General features: G+C 38.6%; 1 protein-coding gene across 3 annotated transcripts in view; it reads right to left on the bottom strand.

Annotated features, from left to right (window-relative positions):
* The window catches only part of ARA6 (Ras-related small GTP-binding family protein), a 213240-nt gene that overhangs the window by 135080 nt on the left and 59390 nt on the right, over window positions 1–18770 (bottom strand). The window lies entirely within an intron of this gene.

The raw sequence follows: 18770 nt of genomic DNA, 5'->3' as shown, positions 1-18770 counted from the left end.
GCTGCAACAAACTTCTCCTTTACTGCTGCAACAGACTTCTCCTTTACTGCTGCAACAGACTTCTCCTTCACTGTTGCAACAGACTTCTTGTATAGAGGTTTTCTGCCCTTAAAACAGTCCCAAAATACCCTTAAGAACTTCGCTCTTCCCTTTTCTTACTTCGCTAGTCTTTAGGCTTCCTCGCTGTACTTCGCACTTCAGACTGTATGATGACCAAATCTATGAAATTATGCTCTAAAATGAATACGAACAACCCTATTTATAATTGTTTCCCATCAAAATAAGCTGGCATGACATGATAGTGAGCCGACATGTCTATTTGAGAGATTTATATTATTCTTTTGAAGCCGACTTGAAGGAGGTGACTTTGTCTTGCCTTAGAGGGCTTTTTAACTTATTTAAGGACTTATATAAATATATAACATGCCCAAGAAAGGTCCTCATACATGACATAGACTCAAATTGACTTTTATGACTACATGACAAATCCGAAAGGCTCACAATGGGAACCATCACTAAAATAAAATTCCTTGCTCACAAAACCCATGAGACAAGCATTACAATAATAATTTTATTTTCTTCTTTTCATCAATTACATAAAATCACAATTACACATGTCATTATGAACACTGAACCTAGTTACACTTTTCAACCCTCCCTCTTAACTAGGGAGGTATTCATAATGGTACTTGGTTATTCTCAATCTGAAGAATTTCTCATTAGAAGAGTCGGATTGGTAACCCATCTGTTTAGCATCATATCAACCAGCATTGTCACATAGCAAGGTCTTGACTAACAACTCTATCTCTCCACGAGATTTGAGCACAATGTTGGCGAGACCAATGATATATAGACACCCTCATCATTGTCTCTCTCAGAACATACTCGACCCGGGTTCTCAGGGTGTGTTCCACCAGGACTATTCTTATCTTGGATTCTCAGTCCTCAAAGAATATCGGTCCTCAACGACTACTCTTATCTTGGAAGCCCTAATACATCCTCAAAGAGCATCGGATGCCATATATTTACCCAATCCTCCATTGTGTCTTCCCAAGAAGACAAGAATGAGGTGTCTATCTCTCCCTCTTAATTAGGGAGGACATATCTATTCCAATAAAGGAATGTACTCATTCCTACAAAAGGATGTACCTAAGCTCCCTCTTGGCTTAGGAATTTCCAAGTTTCATCCATGTAAGAAACTTGTTTCCAAGCTTCCTCTTAATTAGGGACCTACAGTAGCTCCTCTGGTTGAGATGATGGGACAACCAGGTACTTGAAGAACTCCTCTTCGCAATGTCATGAACTTCTTTTTGCTATCTAGGAGTCTTCAAGTTAGGGACTTCTACATAGGGCACTGACCATCCATCACTTTCATCCATGAGTCAGCCATGTCATCATCGGAAAGTGACCCATTTGTCCATATTTGGCCTTCCTTCATGCTATGCTGCTATCTTCATGCCATGTTTACTTAAGAATCTTTCATCCTACTACATGTGCATCTGTGGTGGAAGACATCAATAGATCTTCCCTTGCCAACCCTACATAAACCTGTCTAGATAAAAATAAAGGAATGAACATTACAAATCAACATTACCTTTGTGATGGTCTTTCATCATGACATTTACTAGTTTGCATCAGCGTCTTGCATACATATCGACACATCTCCCAAAGATATATAGTGTCAAGGGTCTCTTTCTTTTCTAGACTCCATCAGAGTCTTCATATCTTTCATGGAGATATCTAGTCAAATGTTCTTGGTCTTTCGGATGTTGATTGCCTTTACCATGGTTGCATATTCCACGATCTCTTCCTTCCTTTCGTCACACGTCTCATTCCTAAGAGCTTCCAATCAAAGTTCCTCAATTGTTTTCAACCACTTCATACTTCATATGAGGACATATTATGATGATTTCATCTAGTGAATGTGTGACCCATGAATTCCTGCATTCCTTCAAGGGAGGAGATCCTTCCTTTTGATTATGTTCTCAAGATAGAGCATTGATCCATGTTACCTGCAACCATATGACATGACTCTTTAATATTGAATATAAGCATACATACCTCATTTTCCTTTGGGTCATCTAGACTTCCTGCAGCAACTTCCTTGATTGAAAGAGCTTCAATCCCTTGATCTGCTTCACTTTTATGTCATCATACCATCATCCCATGAATTCCACAAATTTGGAATTCTTGATGAAACACTTGCTTCCCCTCATCATCGGTGAACCTTTCAATGAAGATTCCATCAGAGAATCTCTAAAGTATCCCCATTAGCAGATGTTTCCATTTGACAGATGTATGATGAACCTTGTACTACATGACCTTGCCACTTGTGTTTTCAATGAGATTCCCAAGAGCTATATACTTGGCTTCCATAGATTCTAACTGTCTTTCATGCTTTTCTATGATGATGTCCCAAGCTCTTGCTTTCAATGCTTCCATGATGCCTTGATGCATCCCATTATTTTACTTAGTGAATCATGATAGTGATATCTTAGAAGACTTAGGAATTTGAGAAGAACTTATGTGAGGAAGACTATCTCAAAAGTGGAGATCTATTACTTCCTCCTTGGATTTCTTCTTTTCAGCTTCTTCCACTTCCTTGGTGATGTGGGCTTCTTCTCCTCCTCTTTTATTATTGTCCTTATTGAGCTTAGGACAATCTCTCTTATAGTGTCCATATTCTTGACACCCATAGCATTGTATTTTAACCATGTTCTTCTTCTTTTTTTGAGGACCAAACTTTCCAAATTGTCCCTTTCTTTTTTTCATTGCAGCATAATCTTGATTTTGCTCACCTACTCCCACATCAGATTTGGCCTTTAATCTATATTCTTCATTCTTGCACAATGACCATAGATCTTGGAATGGAGTAGCTTACTTCTTCCAATAAATACTTGAAGTAAAGTTACCCCACTCATTTTCCTTTGGGTCATCCCCACTTCCTGCAACAGATTCTTTGATTGAAAGAGCTTCAATCCCTTGATCTGCTTCACTTTTATGTCATCATACCATGATCCCATGAATTCCACAAATTTGGAATTCTTGATGAAACACTTGCTTCCCCTCATGATCGGTGAACCTTTCAATGAAGATTCCATCAAAGAATCTTGAGGATCTAAAGTATCCCCATCAGCGTATGTTTCCATTTGACAGATGTATGATGAACATTGTACTACATGACCTTGCCACTTGTGTTTTCAATGAGATTCCCAAGAGCTATATACTTGACTTCCATAGATTCTAACCGTCTTTCATGTTTTTCTATGATGATGTCCCAAGCTCTTACTTTCAATGCTTCCATGATGCCTTGATGCATCCCATTATTTTACTTAGTGAATCATGATAGTGATATCTTAGAAGACTTAGGAATTTGAAAAGAACTTATGTGAGGAAGACTATCTCAATAGTGAAGATCTATTACTTCCTCCTTCTTGGATTTCTTCTTTTCAGCTTCTTCCACTTCCTTGGTGATGTGGGTTTCTTCTCTTCCTCTTTTGTTATTGCCCTTCTTGAGCTTAGGACAATCTCTCCTATAGTGTCCATATTCTTGACACCCATAGCATTGTACTTTAACCATGTTCTTCTTCTTTTTCTAAGGACCAAACTTTCCAATTTGTCCCTTTCTTTTTGTCATTGCAGCATAATCTTGATTTTTCTCACCTGCTCCCACATCAGATTTGGCCTTTAATCTATATTCTTCAATCTTGCACAATGACCATAGACCCTGCAATGGAGTAGGTTCTTTCTTCCCATAAATACTTGAAGTAAAGTTACCCCACTCTTCCGGTAGTGCATTTAATACAACTATAGTCATTTCTCTATCAAAAATGACTTCTCCCAAATTTTGTAGTTGATTTCGGATCTCAGATATCCTCATAAAGTATGAGGCTATTCCATCTTCCCTTGACATCTTCAGCTTGTAGATTTCTTGCCTTAATGAGATGACTTCTCCAGCAGTGCTTACAGAATACAACCCTACCAGTTTGCCATATATTTCTTTTGAAGTTTCGAGTTTAGATACATATGGGATGAGAGCATCGTTGATGGATTCTATGAGAATCCTTTGAGCCCTAACTTCCCTTTTCATATACTTGACAAGAGCTTGAGCATCTTCCTTTCTTGGTTTAGTGATAGAACCTCTTACATGTTCCATAACCTCATTTTCAATGAGATTCAGATCTGTCATTTTCTTCCATGCAAGATAGTTTGAAACTCCAACCAATTTGTTGCTTTCCTTGCAAAAAGACATTTTGACAAATTAAAATGTGGGCATAAATATACTTACTTGATAGGATGCTCCTTATTTTTGTTGCTTCCTTGTTGTTGATGATGATATAGAGGACAGAAAACTTCTCCTTGATGAAGGTGGTTTTCTTCAAGAATAATCCTTGATCCCACAGAGAGTGAGATGACACTGCCTTCTTGCTCCTTCCTTGTTGTTGATGATGATATAGGATAGAAAACTTCTCCTTGATGAAGGTGGTTTTCTTCAAGAATAATCCTTGATTCCACAGAGAGTGAGATGACACTGCCTTCTTGCTCCTTCCTTGTTGTTGATGATGATATAGAGGATAGAAAACTTCTCCTTGATGAAGGTGGTTTACTTCAAGAATAATCCTTGATCCCACAGAGAGTGAGATGACACTGCCTTCTTGCTCCTTCCTTGTTGTTGATGATGATATAGAGGATAGAAAACTTCTCCTTGATGAAGGTGGTTTTCTTCAAGAATAATCCTTGATCCCACAGAGATGTATGGTTTTGTCCTTCTCTCTCTTGATGATGATCCCAATACTACTTTGTAGACTTCTTTGATCTAGGGTTATGATGCTTCCTTTGACTTCAAGATGATCTTTGCTTTGATGCCTTCCTTGAGATTTGATCCTTGAGTGTCCCTTGATGAGATGCCCTTCCTTGATTTAGTCACCTTAGCTCTGAAACCATGTTGAGAAATCTAGGGCATAGCAATTAAGTGATTTCTCTTCTATTATTAATTCCTTGTGAATGCTTTTTACTTCTTTAGATTAGGATCTTCTTTTACTTAAGTTATTAGTGTTCTTCTTCATCAAACAGCTACCAATGCATAAACCATAAAGAGACCAGAAACACAGAATATAGGCTATTAGCCAGAGCCAAAACCTCTCCCACTTGAGAGGAAAACCTGAACAAATTCTTCTTCTTACAGAGATTCCAATTGATGAATACCAAGACCAAGACCCTTGACCTATTTGCCACTCCAAGACCAAGACACAAGATCCTTAGTCAATGATAGTCAACCTTCAGCTCCTTCTTCCTTCTTGGCTTCTTCTTCAACCTTGGCTTTCTTCTGCTTTAGACCTTCGGCCTTCTTGACTAGTCCTTCTTCCACTTCGGCTCCTTAGGAGGACTGCACTTCTCCTCGGCTTCCACTGCTGCAACAGACTTCTCCTTGGCCTTTACTACTGCAACAAACTTACCTTCGGCCTTTACTGCTGCAACAAACTTCTCCTTTACTATTGCAAAAAACTTACCTTCGACATTTACTGCTGTAGCAAACTTCTCCTTCACTGTTGCAACAAACTTCTTGTATAGAGGCTCTTTGCCCTTGAAACAGTCCCAAAATACCCTTAAGAACTTCGCTCTTCCCTTTTGTTACTTCGTTGGTCTTTAGGTTTCCTCGTTGTACTTCGCACTTCAGACTGTATGATGACCGAATCTCTAAAATTATGCTCTGAAATAAATACGAACAGCCCTATTTATAGTTGTTTCCCATCAAAATAAGTTGATATGACATGATAGTGAGCCCACATGTCTATTTGAGAGATTTCTATTATTCTTTTGGAACCGACTTGAAGGAGGTGACTTTGTCTTGGTCTTGGAGGGCTTTCTAACTTATTTAAGAACTTATATAAATATATAGCATGCCCAAGAAGGGTCCTTCATACATGACATAGACTCAAATCGACTTTTATGACTAGATGACAAATCCTAAAAGCTCACAATGGGAGCCATCACTAAAATAAAATTTCTTGCTCATGAAACCCATGAGACAAGCATTACAATAATAATTTTTATTTTTTTCTCTTCATCAATTACATAAAATCACAATTACACGTGTCATTATAAAGATCGGACCTAATTACACTTTTCAACACTTAGTTGCTAAGCAAAATAGTGAAATGTCGAACTTGCAACACATGAATGTTGGAAACTCGTTCAAGGCTTGAGCAACATTTACCAAGGAGTCCTCATCATGGAATGGGAATCAAAGAAGTACCACGGTTTCTTTGTGTTATTGCATTCTTTTTCTATCCATTGATCAACAAGACTAAGATAATGATATTCTTCAATGTGTGTATAAGGAATTTCATCAATGTTTTTCACTGTATTCGTATGCAAGGGGGGTTTTGACAGCTGCTCTAACTAGACCCTGTGCATAGATAGTTGCCTCTCTTAGCGTCCCTTAATCACATAGACACATGACAGATGAGAAAATTCACGAAATCCAAAATATAATGGAAACCACAAATTATAGTTGGTTGCTTTGACCAACGATATTGAAATCTTCTAAAGAAGGTCTGAATTAGAAGGTATTGTGGCCTGCTCATTACTGCAAGGTTTAAGTCATTGTTGTCAAATGGATCTTTGTACACCTGAAAGCTATATGCCAAGGCTATCCATTGATGAAAAGTTCCTATTGGATCATGCATATAAAAGCCCATTTTCTACACCTGTAGATATGCTTGCTCCTGTATAAGTTGGTATGGTTGCTCATAGTTTATGAAATATCTTGTTTTTTCATGAGGCCAAAATTTTGCAATCTGAGATCCCTCGGTGTCTGTCATATAGATGATCACCAAAGAAGAGAGAAAAGCTCATCTCCCATTTACATTTGTAAAACCTAAAAAATGTATCACTCGACTCAAGTTCTTTGTGGTCCCCATCTTCTTCAAAAGTATGCATGTTCACTGAATCCTACCCTTCCAAATTATTATGAGATATGTCATAAAGATCAGTTTCTTGGAAAAGAAAGTAACTTGTTGAACTCGTGCTTTCATCTGGAGAAGGGTGGGTGGGTTCTTGAATTGTTTTGATATCAAGGCTTTCTTCACACACTTGTTTTTCAGTTATTTCCTAATTCTTGATGGGAAAACAAGGAGATTATTCTTCATGTATAGATATAGGAATATCTTCTTTTAATTCCACCACTTTCTCCTTCTTCAGATATTCAATCAACCCTAGTCAACAGGGACGAATTTCGGCCTCCTGCAGCTTCACTAAAGTTTGGTCAACTGCCCAGAAAACCTCGGTCTTGCAGCCACATGTGTGAGCTAGCTTCCTAGCCAACACTGGTCAAGGTTCGGTCTTCTTGTTCTCTCTCATTTACACGTGTGGATGGAAAATAGAAGAATTGATGAGTGATCTGAATTGCTCCAAATAGGTGAGGACGAATGGAAATATAAAATTGTTAAAGAAGCCGAATGGGTGTGTCTTTTCACTGGGCCGACTTGTACTTCTTGGAGGGCCGACTTGACTGTTTGGAGGCAAAATTAGAAATTCAAATTTGACTTTTTCCCTCTTTTTTTTGGAGCCGAATTAGAATCAAATTTATATTTTCACGCTTTCATTCTTTTGGGCTTATACAATAAATGAATATCGACCGCAGCTACGAAAATTCAACACTCCCTCTTAGTTAGGGAGGTATTCGTCTTGATTTCTTCAGATGTTCTCTTGTTGAAAAAATTTCTCTATCCCAAGAAAAGGTTGAATGAGCTCAGTGATGTTGATGAAGCCATCCACCTCATGTTCTACACTAGAACCATGTGGAAAGCATCCTACATCAACATCATAAAAAGGGATCTAGTCACCCACTAGACACATCCACTTTGCAAATGGATCTAGTCACCCACTAGCCAAAGGCCTTATGGGGTCGAGGCTAGTCCTAGGTCACAAATTATCCAAGTCGTCACCTGGAACTTGGTCAACACCTGTGACCTATGGTGAAACCATGGGCCCATTTACCATTCCCACATGTCGTCACATGTTATTGAATGGCAAAACACTTGCCTGATGCTATAAGGCACTCATTCAACCCATTAGACAAATAACCATTGGCAATATGGTCAAAACCTTCTAACCAGGGGGCACTCTGGGCCTTGATGCTCTCTGGGCCATTCTCCCTAGCCACATTACAAGGCCCCTAGTCAATACCTTTGACTGGTCAATATCCTGACCTAGGGAGAATGTTTGCCCCTTGATGCTACAACATCAACACTCCCTTTAACCAAGGGAAGCATTCCTAACCACTCCAGGCTTGTCCCTTAAGTATACAACTTCATCCTAGGACAAAGACTTTGTGAGAATGTCAACAATCTAATTGTCCATAGAAATACATCGAAGCCTCATTGCTCCCTTCTATAACATTTCCCGGATGTGGTGGTACCATGATCTCGATGTGCTTCGACTTGTCATCATGGTCGTCTCCTGCCTTGATCAAGCAATCTTGTGCGTAGCTTCCGAAACCACACTGCTTCACAACTCACCAAACTAGCTGCAATATACTCGGCCTCTACAATCATGAGTGCGACATATGTCAACTTCCTACCCAAGCAAAATCCAAACTGAATCATCATCCTCATGTACTCTTCCTGTCTTCAACACTCTCTTCCCAATCTGAATTTGTATATCCCTGCAGTTGTACTTCATCATTTTAGACATGTACCATGTTGGTACCTCAACACATGTGCTGCATGCCTCAGCTCAACCATAAACTGACCAGTTTCACTAGATCCATCACCACAGCTACCTGACACTAAAGAAAATTCCGCTGTAGTAATCTTGGTTGCTCCCTCTGTCACTTAGCTTCTTCAAATTAGTTACCATGGGAGTGGCCATGGACTAGTTGTCCATCATCTCAAATCTCTAAAGGATCGCAATAATATACTTCCTTTGACCAAGGAAGATCTCAACTGGATTTTTCCATAGTTTAGTCCAAAGAAGTAATGTATCCAACCAAGATCCTTCATCTCAAACTCAGAGGTCAACTCTCTCTGACATTGAAGTAGGGCTTGACTGCTCCCTCTATGATGGAAGCAAATCCCCCTGCCAATGTCACTCCCTCTGTCACGTGAGTCCTTCTACTTCCGTCATAAACAAAGTCACATAATAACTAGATCAACCAAGACTCATCAGATATCCAAGCCCGAGGTCTTGTACAAAGCTTTCTTCAATCTGCAGACATGAAATTTCCTCTCGTGTACCTCAAAACCTTGAGGTAGTTGTATGTACACTTCTTCCTCAATTACTCCATTAAGGAAAGCGGTCTCCACATCCACCTGTTGTAATTTCCAACTCATAATAGAAGCAACAGAAATAATAGTTCTAGCAAAAGTGTACCTGACAACTAGAGCAAATGTCTCCTCATAGTCCTCTCCCTCTTTTTGGGATAACCCTCATGGATCTTGCTTTGTACTTCTCTTTCTTCCCATCTATCCCCATACTTCACCTTCAAGATCCACTTGGAAGTCACCACTAACTTCTTTTCGACACAATTTTCTCCATCATGGCATCCTTCAAACTTGGTAGGTTGCCTGCTCCTTCTGAACTAGGAGCTCTTTCGGTCATTAGGCATGATTCTAGATGTCAGTAATTTTTTTCCCTCTTGAACAAAAATGACTCCAGGAGAATCCTCTTGTCACAAGCTTTGCTTCGTTCTTCCTAATGCTTTCATCTGATGTCGAACCTTGGCAGGCTTTACGATGTACCTGCAACCCTCAATAGGAGGTCATGGAAGAAACAATTACAACCCAAAAAAAGAAACAAAGACATGAGGCTAACTAATAATAAAGCAATAATAATCAAGAGAGAGATATAGAGTACTTATCTTTTGTTCTGAGGATTGGAGGGATTTGAAACTCCCTCTTGATCCTATCCTTCCTGCAAAAATCATTGAAATCCATCTGCAAACTCATCATCGTCATCCTCATCATCAACTACTAATGCATGTAGCTTTCCTTCCCTTTCTAGCATGAGTTAGGGTTTCTTCTTCTGTAAATTTTCCATCCACACCAAAGACTCAGCAGAAAGCTAATGACATCGGCATACTATGACTTTCAACACTCTAGGTCTAGCTCTAAGGTTTTACCCACAAACCCTCAGGCTTTCAAAAATCATATCCTTCTAGACTTCTAGGGTTTACAAACCCTAAGATTTTCAAGTCAACAAATTTGTCATGTGCAAATTATCCTGTTATAGTCATGGAACCAATAATTGTACCTTGAGAAGAACCATTACAACATGCCATCATATCAACCTCTGAAGATCATTGATCATCAGTGTATCTCATCACTGGAATTATATTACTTTACACAAATAGATGAAGGGGCTCCCTCGGGCTTTCAAGCAACTTCCAACTTTCTATGGCATGCAATTTCATAATTCTTACAGATTGTCCTCCATTCACACGTTGGGAAACACTATTTCAATGGAGCATCACTTTTCCTCCAACTTAGTCCCCAATCTGATAGCCAAAAATAAACATTAACAAGCCTTAGATAGCCCTTTTTAAAACTTCCTGGAGTGAGCTCAAATAGGGTGTTTAAAAATATGTCATGACTAAACCAGATGTCTTCATAAAGGCAACGAAGAGAGAGGTTGGCATACCAACATGTACTAGAACAAACAACCGGAAGGACCACTCTAAACAACAACTAATATCATTATATGAAAGGAAGAAACTTCTTCAAAGATTATGAGAATTCAAATCTATCTCTTAATCAGGCCTTTTTCACCATCAAATGAGTCTTATAGGCAGTCCCTTATCTCTATAGCCAAAGTGCTCTAATCTTCATGGCATAAAGCCATGATCCTATCATCTATGCCAGCTTTGTGGTTTTAAGATTAGCATGATTTGTCCAAACTAGGTCTGTCACAATATCATCCCTTTTCAAAATCTAAAATATCATTGGCTCATGTGATGAAGGTTTAATTTCCAGGAACCTAAGTCACATGACACAAGGACACGAGACACGGAGGACACGTAAATACGAGTATTCGACACGAGACACAGCGACCCCAGAAACAGGACACAAGGGACACGTTTTGTATATATATATATATATATATATACTGAAATATAGTTCCTGATCCATATTAAGTTACTAATCCATATTAAGTTACTGAAATATAGTATTAGTTTATTAATTTACTACATCAATGAGGTTCATTGCTCACAGTTCAATGTTCATTCTTGAATCTTCATGTTATTAACTTATTAAACAGATTGAGAACCAAATCAAGCATCTCAACAGGGGCATTCTGCGTATTGCACATGTGACATCAGCATGATATTTTCTTTCTCAGTAGTTCTAGCTCTCTTATTGACTAGTATATGAATCTAAATTACTCAAGCTGTACATCCTGGAAAATGTGGGCAATTGCAAGATAGACTCAACTAGGTAGAGCCCTATATATTTAAGTCAACTCTTTGTAGCCATCGAAATTTGCAATTAAAACAATACAATGCCTATATCTGCATGCTTTCTTCATTGGTCAAACTTGGAGATATGCAGGGAGTCGAAAAATGTTTTGAAGAGTGGGAATTCAATGGCCTAATTTATCATATCAGAGTGACCAATGTACTAATTGATGCCTATATCACAAAAGGAATGATTGAAAAGGCAAGCCGCAAAGCCTTTCTTAAACATGTTTTAAAAAAAGGAGGAAAACCAAATTTCAAAACATGGGAAATGTTTGTGGATGGATATTTAGAGAACAAGCAAATGAATCGAGCTATAGAGACCATGAAGAAAACTATTTAAAAAATTAAAAATCGTGAATGGCAATCGGCACCTGAAAAGGCACTTGAATACATTGACACAAATTATATCGATATGGACATATGGAATACAAGAAAATGTTGACCTGGCCCCCACGCGCTCCAAAACAATACATTTAAGCCCCAAACCATGAACGCTATTATCCATGACCTAGGTCGATGTAAATTTGACAGTTGGGAATTGTTGAACGAACTTTCAACACAACACAACAGCAACTCCTACGAGAAAACAATGACAAAGTTCCAACCCAACAGTGACTCCAACGAGCTTTAACAGCGAAAAATGACAAAAAAACCAAAAAAATGAACAATGCGCGAACTTTATGAGTGACTTTTCGTGGGACATGTATCCTACGAGGCAAAAGACGTTAGGGCACATTTTCGCCACGTCAAAAATGCGTGTCATGATTGGAGGACACAATAAAAACCATTTTGGACACGTTTTAGGTCATATTCCGTGTCCAACACGTGATATACAAGACACGTGACCCTGAGGGTCATGTCTTATGACTTAGCCAGGAACCCTTCATCACAAATATCATGAAAACTATATGGATCATAGCCATATTCCAATGCATGCAAAATACATAGATCAATCTTGTAAAGGGTCTTATAAAAATTGATCCTAATTCCAATTTTTCTTTGCAGGGTTCTTCCTAGGCCTAAGACAACTCCTATACGAACTGACCACAACAAGAGGATTTTCAGCTTCTCTTGTTGTCACACTGAGTCCTTTCAGCCCTCTGCAACTGAGGTCTCTCGACCTCCTTAGATCCGAGGCTTCTTCCTACATTTCTTGGCCCTGTAGCAAGACTGAGACCCTATTTTATGCTTTTGTTCATGGGATTTAGATCATAGAGAGAGGATTCAACCATCTTCTAGGGCACAAACAAAATATTTCAGTGGATAGCCATCCCTTTAGCCTGATCTCAATCAAAATTTGTTTTCAAAAACATATTTATCTTGTTGATATGAGGTCTTCTACCCTGAACTAGGGCTATAGAACTTGTACTAGGACTTCGGTCCTCTAGAACTTCATTAAGATTGGATTTTGAACAACTGAGAGAGAACAAATCCTAGTGGAGTAACTTGAAGCAATCTGGCTTCAAACTTCATTGCTCTTTCACCTAGAGATCTGATACCATTTTGATTTTTCATGGCTCTCTAATCTAATAATTACTTCCAATGATTTCTTAATTAATCTTTCTTGTGTTACATTCATCATTAAGTAATTATACATAGAAAATCTCAATTATAAAACAATAATGACAGTAGGATCATGAAAAGACAACCAAACATAAGAGACACAAATTTTTACACTAGGAAAACCCTAACTAGGGAAAAACCCAGCAACAATTGATATCATTATATGAAAGGAAGAAACTTCTTCAAAGATTATGACAATTCAAATCTATCGCTTAATCAGGCCTTCTTCACCATCAAATGAGTCTTATAGACAGTCCCTTATCTTTGTAGCCAAAGTGCTCTAATCTTCATGGTAGTATTTCATAAAGCCATGATCCTATCACCTATGGCATCTTTGTGGTTTTAAGATTAGCATATTTTGTCCAAACTAGGTCTGTCACAATATCAGCCCTTTTCAAAATCTGAAATATCATTGGCTCATGAGATGAAGATTTGATTTCTAGGAACCCTTCATCACAAATATCATGAAAACTACATGGATCATAGCCATCCTTCTAATGCATGCAAAATACATAGATCAGTCCTGTAAAGGGTCTTATAAAAAATTGATCCTAATTCCAATTTTTCTTTGCAGGCTTCTTCCTAGCCCTGAGACAACTCCTATACGACCTGACCACAAACAAGAGGTTTTTCGGCTTCTCCTGTTGTCACATTAAGGCCTTTCGACCTTCCTAAGGTTAGCCCTGAGGCCTTTCCACCTTCCTAAGGTTAGCCCTGAGGCCTTTCAGCCCTCTGCAACTGAGGTCTCTCAGCCTCCTTAGATCTGAGGCTTCTTCCTGCGTTTCTTGGCCCTGTAGCAAGACTGCGCCCTATTTTATGCTTTTCTTCATGGGATTTAGATCATAGAGAGAGGATTCGACCATCTTCTAGGGCACAAACAAAATACTTCAGCGGATAGTCATCCCTTCAGCCTGATCTCAATCAAAACTTGTTTTCAAAAACATCTTTCTCTTGCTGATATGAGGTCTTCTACCCTGAACTAGGGCTATAGAACTTGGACTAGGACTTCGGTCCTCCAGAACTTCATTAGGATTGGATTTTGAACAACTGAGAGAGAACAAACCCTAGTGGAGTAACTTGAAGCAAATTGGCTTCAAACTTCATTACCCTTTCACCTAGAGCTTTGATGCCATGTTGATTTTTCATGGCTCTCTAATCTCATAATTACTTCCAATGATTGCTTAAAGATTCCTTCTTGTGTTACATTCATCATTAAGTAATTATACATAGAAAATCTCAACTGTAAAACAATAATAAGAGTAGGATCATGAAGAGACAGCCAAACATAAGAGACACAAAATTTTACCCTGGGAAAACTCTAAATAGGGAAAAACCCAGCAACAACTGATATCATTATATGAAAGGAAGAAACTTCTTCAAAGATTATAGAATTCAAATCTATCGCTTAATCGGGCCTTTTTCGCCATCAAATGAGTCTTATAGACAGTCCCTTATCTCTGTAGCCAAAGTGCTCTAATCTTCATGGTAGTATTTCATAAAGCCATGATCCTATCATCTATGGCAGCTTTGTGGTTTTAAGATTAGCATATTTCGTCCAAACTAGGTCTGTCACAATATCAGCCCTTTTCAAAATCTGAAATATCATTGGCTCATGAGATCGAAGATTTGATTTCCAGGAACCCTTCATCACAAATATCATGAAAACTATATGGATCATAGCCATCCTTCCAATGCATGCAAAATACATAAATCAGTCTTGTAAAAGGTCTTATAAAAAATTGATCCTAATTCCAATTTTTCTTTGCAGGCTTCTTCCTAAGCCTCAGACAACTCCTATATGTCCTGACCACAAACAAGAGGTTTTTCGGCTTCTCCTGTTATCACACTGAGGCCTTTCGGCCTTCCTGAGGTTAGCCCTGAAGCCTTTCAGCCCTCTGCAACTGAGGTCTCTCGACCTCCTTAGATCTGAGGCTTCTTCCTGCGTTTCTTGGCCCTGTAGCAAGACTGCGGCCCTGTTTTATGCTTTTGTTCATGGGATTTAGATCATAGAGAGAGGATTCGACCATCTTCTAAGGCACAAACAAAATACTTCAGCGGATAGTCATCCCTTCAGCCTGATCTCAATCAAAACTTGTTTTCAGAAACATCTTTCTCTTGCTGATATGAGGTCTTCTACCCTGAACTACGGCTATAGAAGTTGGACTAGGACTTCGGTCCTCCAGAACTTCATTAGGATTGGATTTTGAACAACTGAGAGAGAACAAACCCTAGTGAAGTAACTTGAAGCAAATTGGCTTCAAGCTTCATTGCTCTTTCACCTAGAGCTCTGACACCATGTTGATTTTTCATGGCTCTCTAATCTAATAATTACTTCCAATGATTTCTTAATTATTCCTTCTTGTGTTCCATTCATCATTAAGTGATTATACATAGAAAATCTCAACTGTAAAATAATAATGACAGTAGAATCATGAAGAGACAGCCAAACATAAGAGACAAATTTTTACCCTGGGAAAACCCTAACTAGGGAAAAACCCAGCAACCTTTTCTTAGAGAAATTGTCCAATTCAACAAGAGATGCAATCTGATTTTTCCTAGTCAAACAAGGTCAAACTGACCACAGAGACAAATGAGTCAAACCTGGTCAAACAAGCCAACATTTCAGTCTTCCTGTTCTGCCTCAAAATTTTGGTCAACCCTGGTCAACAAGATTGAATTTCAGCCCCTTGCAGCTCCACTGAATTTTGGTCAACCTATGGTCAACTACCCATAAAATTTTGGTCCTGCGACCACACGTGTGAGCTATCTTGTTCATCAACACTCGTCAAGGTTTGGTCTTCTTGTTCTTTCTCTCCTTTGCACGTGCGGACAGAAAATAGTAGAATTGATGAGCGATCCAAATTGCTCCAAATGGGTGAGGAAAAACGGCAATATATAGTTGTTGAAGGAGCCGAATAGGTGTGTCTTTTCACTAAGCCGACTTGTACTTCTTGGAGGGCCGACATGTCTTTTTGTTGGCGAAATTAGAAATTCAAAATTTGACTTTTGCCCTCTTTTATTTGGAGCCGACTTAGAATCAAATTTATATTTTCATTATATTTTAATTTTGTGGGCTTTTACAATAAATGAATACCAACTACAATTTCCAAAATTCAACAATCTAGACTCGCTAGTCCAGGGGGGGCATCTTCTCATACATGGATCTTATGCACATATATTGAAGAATTTCTGGTAGAGCGCTTGGTTCCACTTACATCATTCGGTGTTAGTTGAATTAGTTTAAGTTTGACCCCCTATCCACATGGAGCGATCCTCATTTTTTTATTATTATGGCACACATGTGGAGGCAAAGGTTGGTTACACCATCACATATTTACAACAAACCCTTATTGTGTTCCCTATTTGTGGCATGATTCATCCTTATCCTAGTGAAGTGCCTCATTCATGGGAGTATTTTATTATATATTTGTAGGATCATTAGAGGGCACTGTTGAAAATGTAGCGAGCAAGGTCTTCTGGCCTGGCTTGTGCCTTTGCCAGTGAAGACCTCGAATTGTCTGTCTCTCAGTATGAGTGCGAGCTCATGAGTTAGACTTCAGTTAGGATGAGTTATTTCCTGTTTACTGGAATAATCATCAAGTTAACATGTGTAGAGTTGTAGCTTCAATTAAGTCAAATCTTCATCAGCTTGACTACAGAACGAGGTGGCAGTTGCAAGTTCAGTTAGAGTGAGTTAGTCTTCCATCTTGAATGAAGGAAGGACGAGTTAAGAACTTCAATGTTGATTGGAGAGAGAAAGTGTGTCACTCTCAGTTAACTCATCAATTAGAACTCGAGCTCTAAAATAGAACTGGGCCTCCTTGCATGTTCAAATTGGATCTATAAAGAGGAGAACGAAGGCACAGGAAATTATAAGTTTTGTTCACAAAGTTTGTGAGACAAGACAGTTCACAAGGTTTGTGAAATTATCCTTGATTGTGGAGAGCACAGAGATCTTGTGTCCTAACTCCTAAGGTAAAGGAGATCACAAGTGCGCAAGTTTTTAGGAATATGTGCACAGTTTTTTAGGAGCTTGTGTCCAAAGAAATAGGAGGCATAAGTGCACAAGGAAATAGGAGGACTTGAACTAAGAAATAGGAGCCAAACTTGTGCTAGGAAATATGGCTGCCAAGTGCGCAAGAGAATAGGAGCCGGGGTAAGGAATTACAAGGGCAAGTCAAGTATTCAGAACTAGAACAGTTGCGAGCTAGAGAGCCGAGATCACGCAGTGATCAAGGCAAGTCAAGATCAATTGTATTAGCTGAGATTTGTGAGAAGAAGCAGAACACTCTCTCAGAGACAGATTGCTTTGTAATAGATCCAATTGCTCAAGAACACTCGATAAAATACCACATCAGGGAAGCAGGTTTTCCTGTTGGGTTTCCTGAGAAAACAAGTTTGTCAAGTTGTGTGATGTGTTCTTTTCTGTGTTTTTTTTTTCCGCTGCTTCTAAATTTGTTAAGAAACTCTGTATCTTGGTGAAAGTAAACTAGGTTTCAAATTTCGGTTATTCATCCAAGTAGTTGCAGAGTTTCGTGGAAATTTAACAGGCACACCATTAGAGGCTTATCATTGTGTTCTTATGGTTGATTTTACATGGTGAAATGCAAGGAATCAACGAGGGTGTTTTACAATTGAATAGGCCATGTGGCACATCCACTTATTTGTCTACTTTGTCATAATGCTTTATTGCATTAGCGTTTTGACTTGTCTTAGTTAGTAGGAAAATATTGTTGTTTATTCCTACCTAGGAAATATCTAGGACTCTAGATTATTATTATTATTTTAATTGAGGGTTTGGACACTAAATCTATGTAAGATGTGCCCCTCCTCTTGGACTGGATGTTGACAGTTTGAAGAGAGACTTATGCTCTTGGTTTACTGGCTTGTATTGAACATCTCTTATGGCAATGTGATCAGTGAATTCTCTTATCAAATGTGTCGTTATCCATCAACCATTTCTTATTGATTTATATGTGCTGGAATCTCCCTTAAATCTGCTGCAATAAAGTTCTCAAGTAGGATGGCCAGCTGCTGGGAAAGGAAGCCTAAATAAAGTTATGTCAATCTATTCTTGATGTTGTTTTCGCTTTCAGATTTTAAGTATTGTGTTTTGTCATTCATTGAAGGGTTCCAAACTTCAAAGTATCTTTTAGGATGAAATAGAATCTCTTTATTTGCCTAGCAATTGTAGTCGTGCATCTATAGAGAGCCTACATTCTTATTATATCCAGCAACTATAAATCTGCTGTCATCGTGATTTTCTGATATCATTACAGCAGTTACTGCTCTCAGATATCATCCATTTTCAGCTCTCATAGTGACCTCATTGACCCCATATAGTATATACGCTATTGGATTTTTGGCACTAGTCTTGCCCCATCAATCATATAAACATAATAAAAATATGTTTTACTAAGACTTCTCTTTATTTCACCTTGAATCCATACATTTATTTCTTAGTAATCCTAACATCAAGGATAGCCCCCTTGTACCGCAGGAGAGTCAGTTTTAAGTGAGAATAGGATCTGTGTAGTGAGATTGGCATCCCTCTTGAGCTAAAGTTAAGCTTGCACTAATCTTTGGACTTTAAATCTCAAGTGCACGAATAATCAGTAACACATTGTCATGACTCATTTCATTAGATAACTTGTGGAAAATGACGAGATTGAACTTCAATATTGTACCACACAAGAGCAGACTGCAGATATTTCACCAAGAACCTTGGTCTAGATAAACTTGTTAAATT

Source organism: Pinus tabuliformis, chromosome 2_1, assembly GCF_031772625.1.
Source record: "Pinus tabuliformis cultivar Carrire ecotype Pingquan chromosome 2_1, CPIR1, whole genome shotgun sequence".
Classification (NCBI taxonomy): Eukaryota; Viridiplantae; Streptophyta; class Pinopsida; order Pinales; family Pinaceae; genus Pinus; species Pinus tabuliformis.
Note: the sequence above shows the minus strand (reverse complement) of the source record. Positions and strands in the feature narration are given on the sequence as shown.